Source organism: Sturnira hondurensis, unplaced genomic scaffold (assembly GCF_014824575.4).
Source record: "Sturnira hondurensis isolate 20B ecotype Veracruz unplaced genomic scaffold, ASM1482457v3 Scaffold0021354, whole genome shotgun sequence".
Classification (NCBI taxonomy): domain Eukaryota; kingdom Metazoa; phylum Chordata; class Mammalia; order Chiroptera; family Phyllostomidae; genus Sturnira; species Sturnira hondurensis.
The window spans coordinates 31887013-31899473 of record NW_028093985.1 but is presented as its reverse complement, the minus strand read 5'-3'; the positions used below and the strand labels follow the sequence as shown (position 1 = coordinate 31899473).

The following is a 12461-nucleotide window of genomic DNA, read 5'->3' as shown; positions in this document are numbered from 1 at the left end:
CATAGGAAAAAAGTAGATCTCTCTATAAAAAAGCTTGAAGATGTACAGAATGGTTTTTACCTGTAAAGGAGAATGGTAAAAAGGGACTCAATACTTAGTTTCATGTATGTGCAAAGTTACCAAAAGGAGAATATTGAGAAGCAGGTCACTGTGGTCCTGATGTGTCCTCTCCACACATGGGGGCACGAGAAGAAGACAGACAAAAATAGACTCACAGACCAACAGGCCTAAGTCTCAACTTCAGGTACATCTTAAAAGAAGATCAGTCAAAGTAAATCTGAGACTTAGAAGATTAAGCCAAAGGACTTCTTATGATATATTCAGTCCCGTATTTTTGATATTTTAAGCACAAAAGAATAATGTAAGTCAAAATATTCCCAGATAGCCTACACACAACACATCTTTAACACAGCCAGTAACTGATGTTGTAAATGCTAGTGGATTTTAACATTTCAACATATTTTTAAAAACTTTGGTAAGATATAACATACATAAATATTCTAGAAATGGAGTAAATGGAGGTAAATACATAATTCATCTTTGTTAATTGCTCTAAAAGACAACTACCTAAAACCAAAATATTAACAATGCATTATGTGTATAGAATATGTAATAGTAAAATATATGACGACCACAGCATGAAGAATGGGGAAAATAGGGAAAACACTATTAATGCCTTATACTATGTGGTAAGAATAATTATATTATTCAAAAGTAAGTTGATTGATCAAAGATGTATATCCTTTAACCTAAAGAAATAAGTAAAATTATCTTATAAAAATTAATAATAAATCAGCAAAGAGCTAAAATAGAAAATCAAAAATGATATGCAAAGTAGATAAAACAAATTAAAAATAAAACAGCTAACAATATATGGTGGGTTTCAATCCAATCATATTAATAAATATATTAAATGTAAATTCTATAAACACATCAATTAAAAATAGATAGTTAGACTGGATTCAAAAATCAAGAACAAACTATATACTGAAACACATTTTAAATATAAAGGCATAAATAGGTTAAAAATAAAATCGTAGGAAAGAGATACTATGCAAACCCTGATCAAAAGTAGAAATAGCTATATTAATGTTAGGTAACCTAGACTTCAGAACAAGGATTAAGTGAGACATTACTTATGAAAGGGTCCATTTCCCGAAATGACAGAACAAGTATAACTGTGTATGCATCTACCAATAGCACTTCAATATACATGAAGCAAAAACTGATAGAAGTAAAAGGAGAAATGGACAAATCCACAAATATAATTGGAGACTTCAAGACACCCTATTAACAACTGACTTCCTAAAAAGTGGAAACATTTGCACTAAGAATATAGAACACACGACCAGCACTTTCTACTAAAATAACCTAATTCACAACTTGAGAAAATGTCACATAAAAACAGCAGAATACATATTCTCTTTAAAGTTATAGGAATCACATACTTGATTCCCAGATTTACTATAAAGCTACAGAAATCAAGAGAATGCTATGAGAGAAAAAACAAATATGGAAACAAATGGAACAGAAAAAAGAATCCAGGAGTCATCTTTCACATATATGGCCAATCGGTGTCTGACAAAGGTAAAAAGGCAACTCAGTGGAGAAAGGATGGTCCTTCCAACTGTGAATAATGCCAGAACAACTAGATATATACCCATATGCAAAAAAAATACCCACTAAAATCTTTATATAACCTCATGCTATGCAAAAATTGCTTAAAATGGATCATAAATATAAATGAAAAACCTAGAACTCCAAAGCATTTTGGCAATGATTTCTCATATACAAACCCAAAAGCACAGTGAATGAAAGAACAAATAAATTGAATTTTATTTAAATTAATAATATTTATTCTTTGAAAGTCACAGACAAGGAGAAAATATATGCAAATCACATATCTCATAAAATACTTGTATTTGGAATTATTTAAAAACCTGGGAGGCCAATAATAAGGAAACAAACAATGCATTTATAAAATGGGCAAAAGATTTAAACATATACTTCACCAAAGAAAATATATGAATGGAAAATAAGCATAAAGATGCTCCTTATCATTAATTATGAGGGAAGTGAAAATTAAAGCCTTAAAAATTTAAAAATGGATCTGCCTTTTGACCCAGCAATCCCACTTCTGGGAATATATCTGAAAGAACCCAAAATGCTAATTTGAAAGAACGTAAGCACCCCTATGTTCATTGCAGCATTATTTACAATCACCAAGGTATGGAAGCTGCCCAAGTGTCCATCGGTAGATGAGTAGATAAAACAACTTGAGACATTTATATAATGGAATACTACTTGGTTATAAAAAAAACAAAACAAAACAAGACATTTTACCCTCTGTGACAGTATGGATGGACCTGGAGAATATTATGCTACATGAAATAAGCCAGTCAGAGAAAGACAAATACCATATGCTTTCACTCATATGTGGAATCTAATGAACAAACTGAACTAACAAGCAAAATAGAGACAGACCCATAGATGGAGAGGAGCATGATAGCTAAGGGGGGCAATTGAGCAAAAAGGAAAAAGGATTCATGGACATGGACAACAGCGTGGTGATTGCAGGGGAGGCATAAAGGGTACAAATGGTAATAGAAAATAGAAAAAATACAATTAAAAAAAGAGAAAAAAAACACAGTGAGCTGCAACTACACACTTATTTGACACCTTATTTAAAAGAGAGACAGAGACAGAGAGAGAATATATGAGCTGGCAAGGATGGGAAGCAATGGAACTCTCATGCATGGCTGATGGGAATGCAAAATGATAGAGCTGCTTTGGAAAATAGCTCGGTAGTTCTTTATAAAATTAAGGATATTATATGATTGATCCATCTTACTTCCACGTATTTACCAAGATGAAAGCTATGTTCACTCACAACTTGAACACGAATCATCATACCACTTATCAGTAATCATCAAAAACTTCAAATAACACCAATATCCCTCAAATGAGAAATGAACTGATAACCTGTGGCACATCTATATAGTGAAAGACTACCCAGAAACAAAAAGAAATGAACTAGGGTACACATAACAACCTGGGTGATTCTCTGATCTAACCTAATATCCTAAGTGAAAGAAACTAGGTTCAAAAGGCTACAAACTGTGTGACTCATTTACATAGTATTCTTGCAAGGACAAAAGTATAGGCAGAGAAAATAGATCAGTTGTAATTGGGGGGGGGGCTCAGAGATAGTGAGAGGTTTGACTACAAGTGAGTGTGGGAAAATTTTTTAGGATGATGCAATTTTTCTATATCTTGATTGTGGATGTATTTACACATATTTAAACATTGTCAAAATAAGTAGAACTATACAACAAAATAGATAAAATTTACTGTATTTATACTATAACTTAATAAAAATACAGTAAAAAAAACCTTTCCAAGAAAACCATATTGCTCAAAAAACTATATTGCTCAAGAAAACCAAAGGCAAGATGAAAAACTATATTAGCAAATACAGCCTATAACATCCAATTCATTCTATTTTTATTTTATGGAAACTGATGAAACTTTTTAAAAAGAAAAAAGAGAAATGCTTTGGAACATCAAGAAACACTAAATATCTAATTTAATTCTATATCAATTGAAAAATTATTATATTCAATGATTCATGTAAAGAAAAATATATTAAATAGCATCAGTCCTTTATCATTTTCTCATCACATTAACTTATTAATAATTTCAATGTATAAATTATTATCTTAGCAAAACTTTAAAGCTTTTTTTAACAAAGTACACTCTTCACTGATCATCTCAGGACACAAGTATGTTAAAATTAACTTTTTGAAATGGATATGAAGAATCTATATAAAAAATCTAATTTCATTTTGCTAAGTAATGGACTTACTAATATTAATAGACCTTTTGATTTTTTCCAGCTTTGAGATATAATTAATGTATAACATCCTGTAACTTTAAGTTGCACAATGTAATGATTTCATGTGTGTAATCACAAAATGTTACCAAAATAATAATAATGTTAGTTAACATATCTATCACCTCACATAGGTAAAATTTTAGAAATAACTTTTTAAAGAATAAAAAGATTAGTTAAAAGAGTAGAACAACCCAAGTAAATATATATATAGTATTTTAATAATTTTTCAAAAATATAATTTATATTCTTTGCTAAAATTGGTTGTAATAATTTGTTAACATAATTTAAGAAAAAATCATATCTTACTATGTTTATATAAAAATAAAAATTATTTTGCACATTAACAATTTTTAATATAGAAAGAGGATGCTGTTATAGTGTTGTATTCTTATTTCAAAAATAGATTATATAAAGAGAGAATCAACATGAAATCCAAAGAAAGGAGATCCAAAGAAAGGAGATCCAAAGAAAGGAGATTATAGATTAATGGATATTATATTCATAGTTATTCAACTAGAAAAATAGCTTCAATACTCGTGTCTATTCATTTATAACATATTATTTAACAAAAAGTCCAAGGAATGTAGAAATTAGATTTTTTTCTCCTATTATTTGATAAGAATGAAAATCAATACTGCTTGGGAGTCAGAGCTGCAATTCCACCTTTGCATTGGTTTTCTGCAACAGAAATCTTGGAAAAATGATTTCTTAGTTCTAGCCTTGTCTAATATGGTTGGTTATAACAAAAAAGGTTAAAAGCAAAAAGCTGTAAGTGTAGACTACCATGTTTCACATCAGCAGAAGAAGCAGTAAAAGCTGTAATGTGTTTGGGAAGTCATGTGTACATGATAACTGTAACATGACGTATATGCTATTTTATATGTGTATTATATGCACACACATTATAGCCCCTGTTAAGCTGTTAAGAAGCACTTGATGTTGGTACCCAGCCAGACTGGTACCCAGCCAAACTTATGGATGAGTGGAAAAAGCTCCATGTATATCTACTTAGAGTCATTTCAGGTTTAGAGTCCTCTGCTACTCGTTTAGGGCTACTTAGTGAAAAAAAAAAAAGGAGGAATGGGGCATTTTGTCCCACAATTTATCTTTACATGTTCCCCACACCCAAAATTTAAGGAACTATCAAATTTTTTTCATCTCTCATAACTCAGGTTTTATTCTTTTCTTTCTTTTTTAATTCTCTCAGTCCATTATTCTCCCCTTTGTTCTCCTTTCTTGTTCTCCTTTATTTTCTTCCTCCAAAAGAAATTCAAGCATATTGATCTGTCTACCCACCAGCTGAGAGACAGATATCTGAATGCATTCACAGTGCCAGGTGGAGTCCAATTCTAATTTCAAATTGAAGCAAGAAGTCAGAAGTCTGAATTCAGATCAGCGTCTTAGGGAATTAGGATGCGATTGCACAATGCTAAGACAACTTAGTATCATGGGCATTCTCTCATTAATGGAGAATATCAATTAGAGACTGATTTTCTAGGGGGGTGGGAAACCTAGTGGGACATTTGTGATTGTCTGGATTGAAGCAATAGGGCTTGGATTCCCTTGCTATTTAACCCACAACCTGCTCTTCAGAAATGCAAGAGAACTTCAGATACAGAATACTTTACTCAGCTGTAAGAAAAGGCAAAATACTTCCATTTGTGACAAGATGAATGGACTTTTACGCTGAGTAAAATAAGTCAGTCAGAAAAAGCTAGGAACCATATGATTTCACTGATATGTGAGATACAAAACTGAAACTCATGGACACAGACAACAGTGTTGTGGTTGCCAGAGGGAAGGTGGGGGTCAGGTGGGATATGGAGGGGGCCCTAATATAAGGTGACGGAATGTGGTTTGACTTCAGGTGGTGGGCACTCAATGCAATGTACAGAAATGCACACTTGCAACCTATGTGATCCTATTAATGTCACCCCAGTTAACAATAAAATTATTTTAAAATAATCTCTTAAAAGATAGAAGTCTGGAAGTCTTTGCTCCTCTGTGTCTCTGTAGTGACATGCCTCACAGCCGTGTAAAACTGTCACTGCTAAGGGTATCAGGCAGTATAAGTTATTGAAGAATTTCACTTTTTTAAAATGGGGGGCATCTTGAGATGGAACCAAAGAATCTCGTTCTCTTTTGCTAACAAAGAAGGTTCTTCATTAAAGAATATAGTTATACCAAAACTTAATCATTTTAAAACATTTTAATGCATTTATTACTTGTTCTGTTTGTTTTTGCATTTGATTTTTAATTTTTTAAATTTTCAATGTGTGTAGGTGCTTGCAGGAAAGAGCCTCCTAATGCTCATTATGAAAAGGTCTAAAAGCAAAGCTGTGATTTCTAAGAACTATCAATCATCTGTTAAAAATATAATGTGTGCAATTCTACTTATCAATGTATAGCTTCTACGTGGTTGACTTGCTATTATTTAACAAGCAAGCCTATTCTTTTCATTGATTTTTAAAAAATTAGATAAATTATTAAAGAAGAATGGTTATAACCTCAAAATTGATTCTTCTTGGGAGTGAGAATGAAGTCATATCCAGGAACAGGTGCCCGAAAAAGTCAAAGTCTGTGAGTGTTTAATGTCAGCACACGTTTGGCCCCATTCCTGTGACAGGTTTTCGTTGTTTCATTCTCCATCTCTGTCCGCCTGCAACTCCTCCATGCTCTTCGATACTTGAGTATTTCAAAATGTTTTTTGTCACCAAGGACAAAAGAAATTGGAGCCTTAAATCAACAAAGAACAGGAGGAAAAACTGCTTAACTGGCTTAATTACTGATTTGGTATTTTCAATCTACAACTTGAAGAACAGCTAACTCTTAGAATTTAAAAAGTTATTAGACCTAGAGGCTCTCCAAGTGAGTTAAATATTACAGTTTTAAAATAAATCACAAAAGCATATCATGTTGAGGAATGATATTGAACCCCAGATTTTGGGCAGTGCTCAAGCCCTGGGCTTTACTAAGCCCTGAGTGGAGAAGACTCTGCCCGTAACTCCCCTCCCCTCCTCTGGCTCATGTACTTGCTGAATTCTGCAGGGGGTGAGGGCAAGCACCCTCTTTCAATACCACGTTCCCCTTCCTGGGGTTGTCTCTTTTATTTTGAAATGTCTTCATTTTACTCTCATTTTTGAGACATATTTTCACTAGATATAGAATTCCGGCTGGTAATTTTTCCCCCATATTTAAAGGTATTTTCCACTGTCTTCTGTCCTCTATTTTCTTTCTGATGAGATATCAGCCATCATTCATATCATTGTACTCTGGATAGATCGTATCTTCTCTGGCTGCTTTAAAGATGTTTTCTTTATCTTCTACTCTTGCCTCTTGACTATGTACCTATATTTTGTTTTCTTTTCATTTATTATGATTGTTGCTCAATGAACTACTTTGATCTGCAACATCCTTTACCAAATTTGGAAAACATTTGCTTATTATTCTGTAAAACTTTTTTTTCGTCTAATTCTTTGTCGCCTTTATCTCTGGGACACATATAGCCTTCCTGGTATTTTCCCACAAGTTTTTGAGGGTTTATTCCTTTTTATCAGTTATTTTTTTCCAATCTTCATATTAGATGATTCCTATTGATTTGCTTTAAAGTTCACTGACATTTTCTTCTTCAGCCTGTAATCCAGTCTTAAGCTTATGAATTTTTAATTTCATGTAATATACTTTTCAATTCTAAAATTTCCATTAGGCTCTTTTTTTAGTTCCTATTTCTGTGCTGAGATACCCCATATGTTCACTCATTATGCCCATATTTTGCTTCATGTTCTTGAATGAATTTACCGTATTTGTTGCACACTCTTCATCTGCTGATTTCAACATCTGGGCTATCTCCACGTTTATCCTGCTCCTTTGAATGTCTGGCTAGTCCTTTTTTTTATTGTATGATCAACACTTTTAGATGATACACACTAGGGAGTCTGGATTATGTTACCATCTTTCAAAGAGAGTTGACTTTTAGTGGTAGGCAGTTTAACTTGGTAAATCTTTTTAATCCTGTCCAGTTTGGTTGTAACAGCAGCTCTATTTGGGCTTTTTTCTTGGCCCTGTGTTATGGTCCTTCTCTAGGGTCGGACTTTACTCCTAAGGTGTGACCTCTCTGAGGTCTCAACCAAATATCTGAGATGCTCAGTAAAGTCTCTTTGCCCTTGGCCAGAGATCCAGTGTCTTCTCACAGTTCTTGTCTATCTTCACTATTAGAGTGAAGATATTGGTTAGCTTGTGGCCCTACTCAGAGGCTCCTGCTTAGCCTCCTAAAATCCCATACTTGTCCTAGTTAATGTGGTACTCATCTTGTCTTTCCCTTCCCTCAGGGATCACAGCCTATACTGCCCACTGTTCAGTGACTAAAGACAACTGTCTAATGCAGTATGTCCAAGTCATTTATGGAAGAATGTCAAGCATGGTACATGCTACTCCATCATTCTGCCAGAGCAGAACTCCTCCCTTACAAACTTAATTTTTATTAAGTTTGTGTATTCAAACTTTATTAGTTTGTTTATTCACCTTATTGTGTATGAACCAGACATTAATGTGCAAAAGAGAAAAACAGTATGTTTATTCTTTATGCATTTATCAATAGTACATTACAAATGTTGGCAAAGCTTGTCATTGCAGGAAATTAGTAAATGAGCTGAGTTAAATTCCCCTTTGTTGATGTTGAAAAACATCAACAGCTTTTGCTATTGTTTCCTGAAGAGAGATATAATTTTATTATGTCAAAACACTGTGCCCAAGAATTTTTCCTGTTGAAAAGATGATCAAACAAACATATTTTAGAACAAAATAATGGACCCATTTGAGATCACAGGCCTTGAGACTACCCCTATGGCTGCTTCTAAAGGATTCCTGTGGCTGAGAGCTGCACCAGATGGCTGATACAGAGGAGGAAGAGATTTCATCTCTTCCAGGTGTGACTTCGTCTCGTCACTGGCATTCAGTGACATTTAGCATTTAATATAACAAAACTGAGAGGAATAGACATCAGTATGATCACTCCTTTAACAAGAGGCTTAGCAGAGAGGCAAGGCTTGTAGCTTGTTGAGCGCAAAGATGTTTTGTTTGGCTTGACAGGGTTATTAAAATGTTGAATGTCTTGTCAACACTTAAATATTTCAAAAATAAATTAAGCTTTCCAGCTTCTCTTGAATCTGGCAACACTCGTTTTTCATTTGTGTCCAGCAGCAGTTGGACTACAACCTGAGTAGTAACCATCTTTTAGAGTGGGCCTGTGGTGCCCCTCCCAGTTTAACTCATTTACACCACCTCTCAGTTCCTGGGCATGCTCAGTTGCCTCCCTTAATGTAATAAATCCTTAGGAAGTGAGGAAAGCTGATAACCAAAGTGGAGAAACATCTAAAGACTTCCTTCCGGAGATGTAGGTGGGATTATCATTTGTAGAACTTATTCCACTTCTCTGCTTTCAAATTCAGTTTAGTGGTTAAAAGTACATGCTTATTATTCTATTTCACTGTATCAAAGACACCATAATTTGAAGAGGTATCATTATGCAAAGATTACTGAAGAAAAGGAAACCTGCCACCATTTAACAGTAGCCTCCCATGGACTGAAGGATGCATCCCAATTACAGAGATGTAAATAGTACCACACATTAATAGCACTTTCTCAACTACACACCAATTCCAATCTCTTCATAATTTCCATTCCCACTGCCATCACCTCCTGAATAGGCTCCAGGCCTAATCTCAACCCCTTCAGTCCTCCTGCATTCTACTAATAGAACAATATTTCTCCAATAGAAATCTGGCCAAGGAACTCCAGTGTGATCGCTGTGAGCATGAGAATGAGAAGGATCAGGTTCCTTGGCAAATCATACGAGATCATTTACCATCTTGCTTTACTCTTTTCTGGTCTCACCTTCTCTTGCCCTCCCTCTTATACCGAGCACTGCCAGATTCACTCAATTCTTAAGCATTTTGCCCTTTGTGCTGGAATCATCTCCTCCAATTTTCTGGCTAACAAGATTTTAGTTAAGCCTTAATTCAGCGAGAACATCACCTCTTATCAGAAACCTCCCATGGCACACATACTGCACATTTTCATTCCATTCTGGAGGCATTTGAAGCTAGCTTGGTCCACCTCTGCCCCTGACGTCTGCTTGTGGTTTATTCACACACACAACTATTTAGACCAGAGCTCACACCATTGACATGATGGCAGCTTGTAAGCTGATTTCACCACTCAGACACACTGTGCCTACCAGATGTTTGGACAATTTTTGTAATTTGATATCAACATTAAAAGCAGACATTTCACATTTTAAGATAACTAAATCCAGAAACATGGAATTAGGGCTTCTGGATAGCTGCAACCAACTAAAGCCATGGTAAAGGCTGCCCCATCCAGATGAGATGTGTTTTTCTACAGTGTGTCAGGAAACCCATCAGCTCCCCTGGTTTTTAGTATGTCTTTTCACTCATTTACAATACAGGCCTGGACTCTGTAAGCATCAGAGTCTGCAACCTTTCAGTAGACTATGAACTCCTTCAATTAAGATCTTAATGATCTATGTCCCTGGTGCCTAGCACAGAGCCTGGCATATATTGTTGGAGTTTGAAAAATACTTTATGTATTGAATTGGATAATCTAATATGATAATTGCAAAACTCCAGTGCAGAGGCTGGCATTATGACTCATCACTGATAAAGAATCTATAGTTCAGGAAGGTAATACCTTGTTCAAAAAGACATGGTTCTGATCTTAAGTGGACAAGATGGTGACAGAGTAAGTGAAAGTTACACCAACCTCCTCTCAGGACAAGGCTGGAATTACAATTAATTAAAGAAAAATCATCCTGAATAACCAACTGAACACTAACTGGAGAAAAGCCTTATAACCAAGGACATGAGGAAGAAACCACTTCACCACAAGAAAAAAAGCTAGGGAATGCAGAGGAGGCACAAGAGGGCTGGCTGGGCTTCCACAGGTGGGAGCTAAAGATCCGGAAGGATATTTCAAAGGCCATGGGGTTCCCCCTCGGAAGTGTTGGGCCTAAACCCCAAACTAGGTTCCCAAGCCTATAGCAGCAAAACTGAGAAAGGAACTCAAATAACATCTAGCTTAGAAAAGCAGTGGGATTCCTGTTAGCCAGAGAGAGATGGCTGGAGACACAGAGAGACTATTAAAGGGCCAACACACAAAATTCCATTTGCTGTCACTTGTCCTAAGCTCTGGGAAAGGGAGGGCAGAGTGGACTGGAGATGCATGAGGAGAGTCCGGGGCTGGTGGCTCTAGGGAGAGAGCTGAGGGAATAGTCACCAAGAGCCCTGGGCATTCCCCATACAGCAGAGGCCATCTTTCTCAGGTGGAACACTCTTCTCCTGGTGTTATCAGCCTAATGGGGAAGCAATAGCCCCCCACACAGGAATTACCTAGCTGCAGCCTGTGGAGCACGGGCTGCTGAGTATAGCTGAAGGTTTTTACCTTGGTGATTAAATTTAGCAACTAAGGTGGATCGATCTCTGGGAGTTCTGAGGCTTTAGCTAAATCTTCCCTAGGCCTGGTGCTGGTAAAAGCTGGCTTTGACATGCAGCCTAGTTTTTTCTGCACACAAACAGGCCCAGCAGAGAGAGCCACAGGCAGTGGATACCTAAGGGCTCCAAACAAGTTGCCTAGGGCAAGTCACAGGAAGTGTCTTGCCCTAGACCAGTTTTTGCAGATCTACCTGATACACAGAAACAAACACAAAGAGGCAGCCAAAATGGAAAGACAAAAACAGAAGCCCAAATAAAGCAACAAGACAGGCTCCCAAGGAAGAACTAAATGAAAAGGAGGCAAGCAATTTATTAGATAAAGAATTTAGAGTAGTAATTATAAGGATACTCAACAGCATGAGAAAAGACATAGAAACAATAAAAAAGAACCAGTCAGAAATAAAAAGAGCAATATCTAAAATAAATAATGCACTGGAAGGAATAAAGAATAGGTTAGAAGAAGCAGAGAATCAAATCAGCAATTTGGAGGACAAGGTAGAAAAAAAACACCCAACCAGAGCAGAAAAAAGAAAAAAAGAATTTAAAGAATTAAAGAGAGCTTTAAAGACCTTTGAGACAACATGAAGTTGTCCCAAACATCTACATCATGGGAATACCAGAAGGCCAGGAAAGGAAGCAAGGGATCAGGAACCTATTTGAAGAAATAATGACCCCAAATGTCCTCATTCTGGTAAATGAAAAGACATACAAGTCCAGGAAGTGCAGGGGGTCCTAAATTAGATGGACCCAAAGAGGCACACACCAAGACACATCATAACTAAAATGGCAAAGCTTAAATACAAAGAGAGAATCCTAAAAGCCACAAGAGAAAATCAGGGAGTCCTACAAGGGAGCTCCCATTAGACTATCATCAGCAGAAACATTTCAGGACAGAAGGGATTGGCATGCAGTATTCAAGGTGATGAAAAGCAAAGACCTACAACCAAGGCCACTTTACCCAGAAAGGCTATCATTTAAAATTCTAGGAGAAATAGGCCCTGGCTGGCGTAGCTCAGTGGATTGAGCGCGAGCCTGTGAACCACACAATCGCGGTTCGA

At 35.9% G+C, this 12461-nt stretch overlaps 1 protein-coding gene across 1 annotated transcript in view; it reads right to left on the bottom strand.

Annotated features, from left to right (window-relative positions):
* The window catches only part of CAMK4 (calcium/calmodulin dependent protein kinase IV), a 193283-nt gene that overhangs the window by 105942 nt on the left and 74880 nt on the right, over positions 1-12461 (bottom strand). The window lies entirely within an intron of this gene.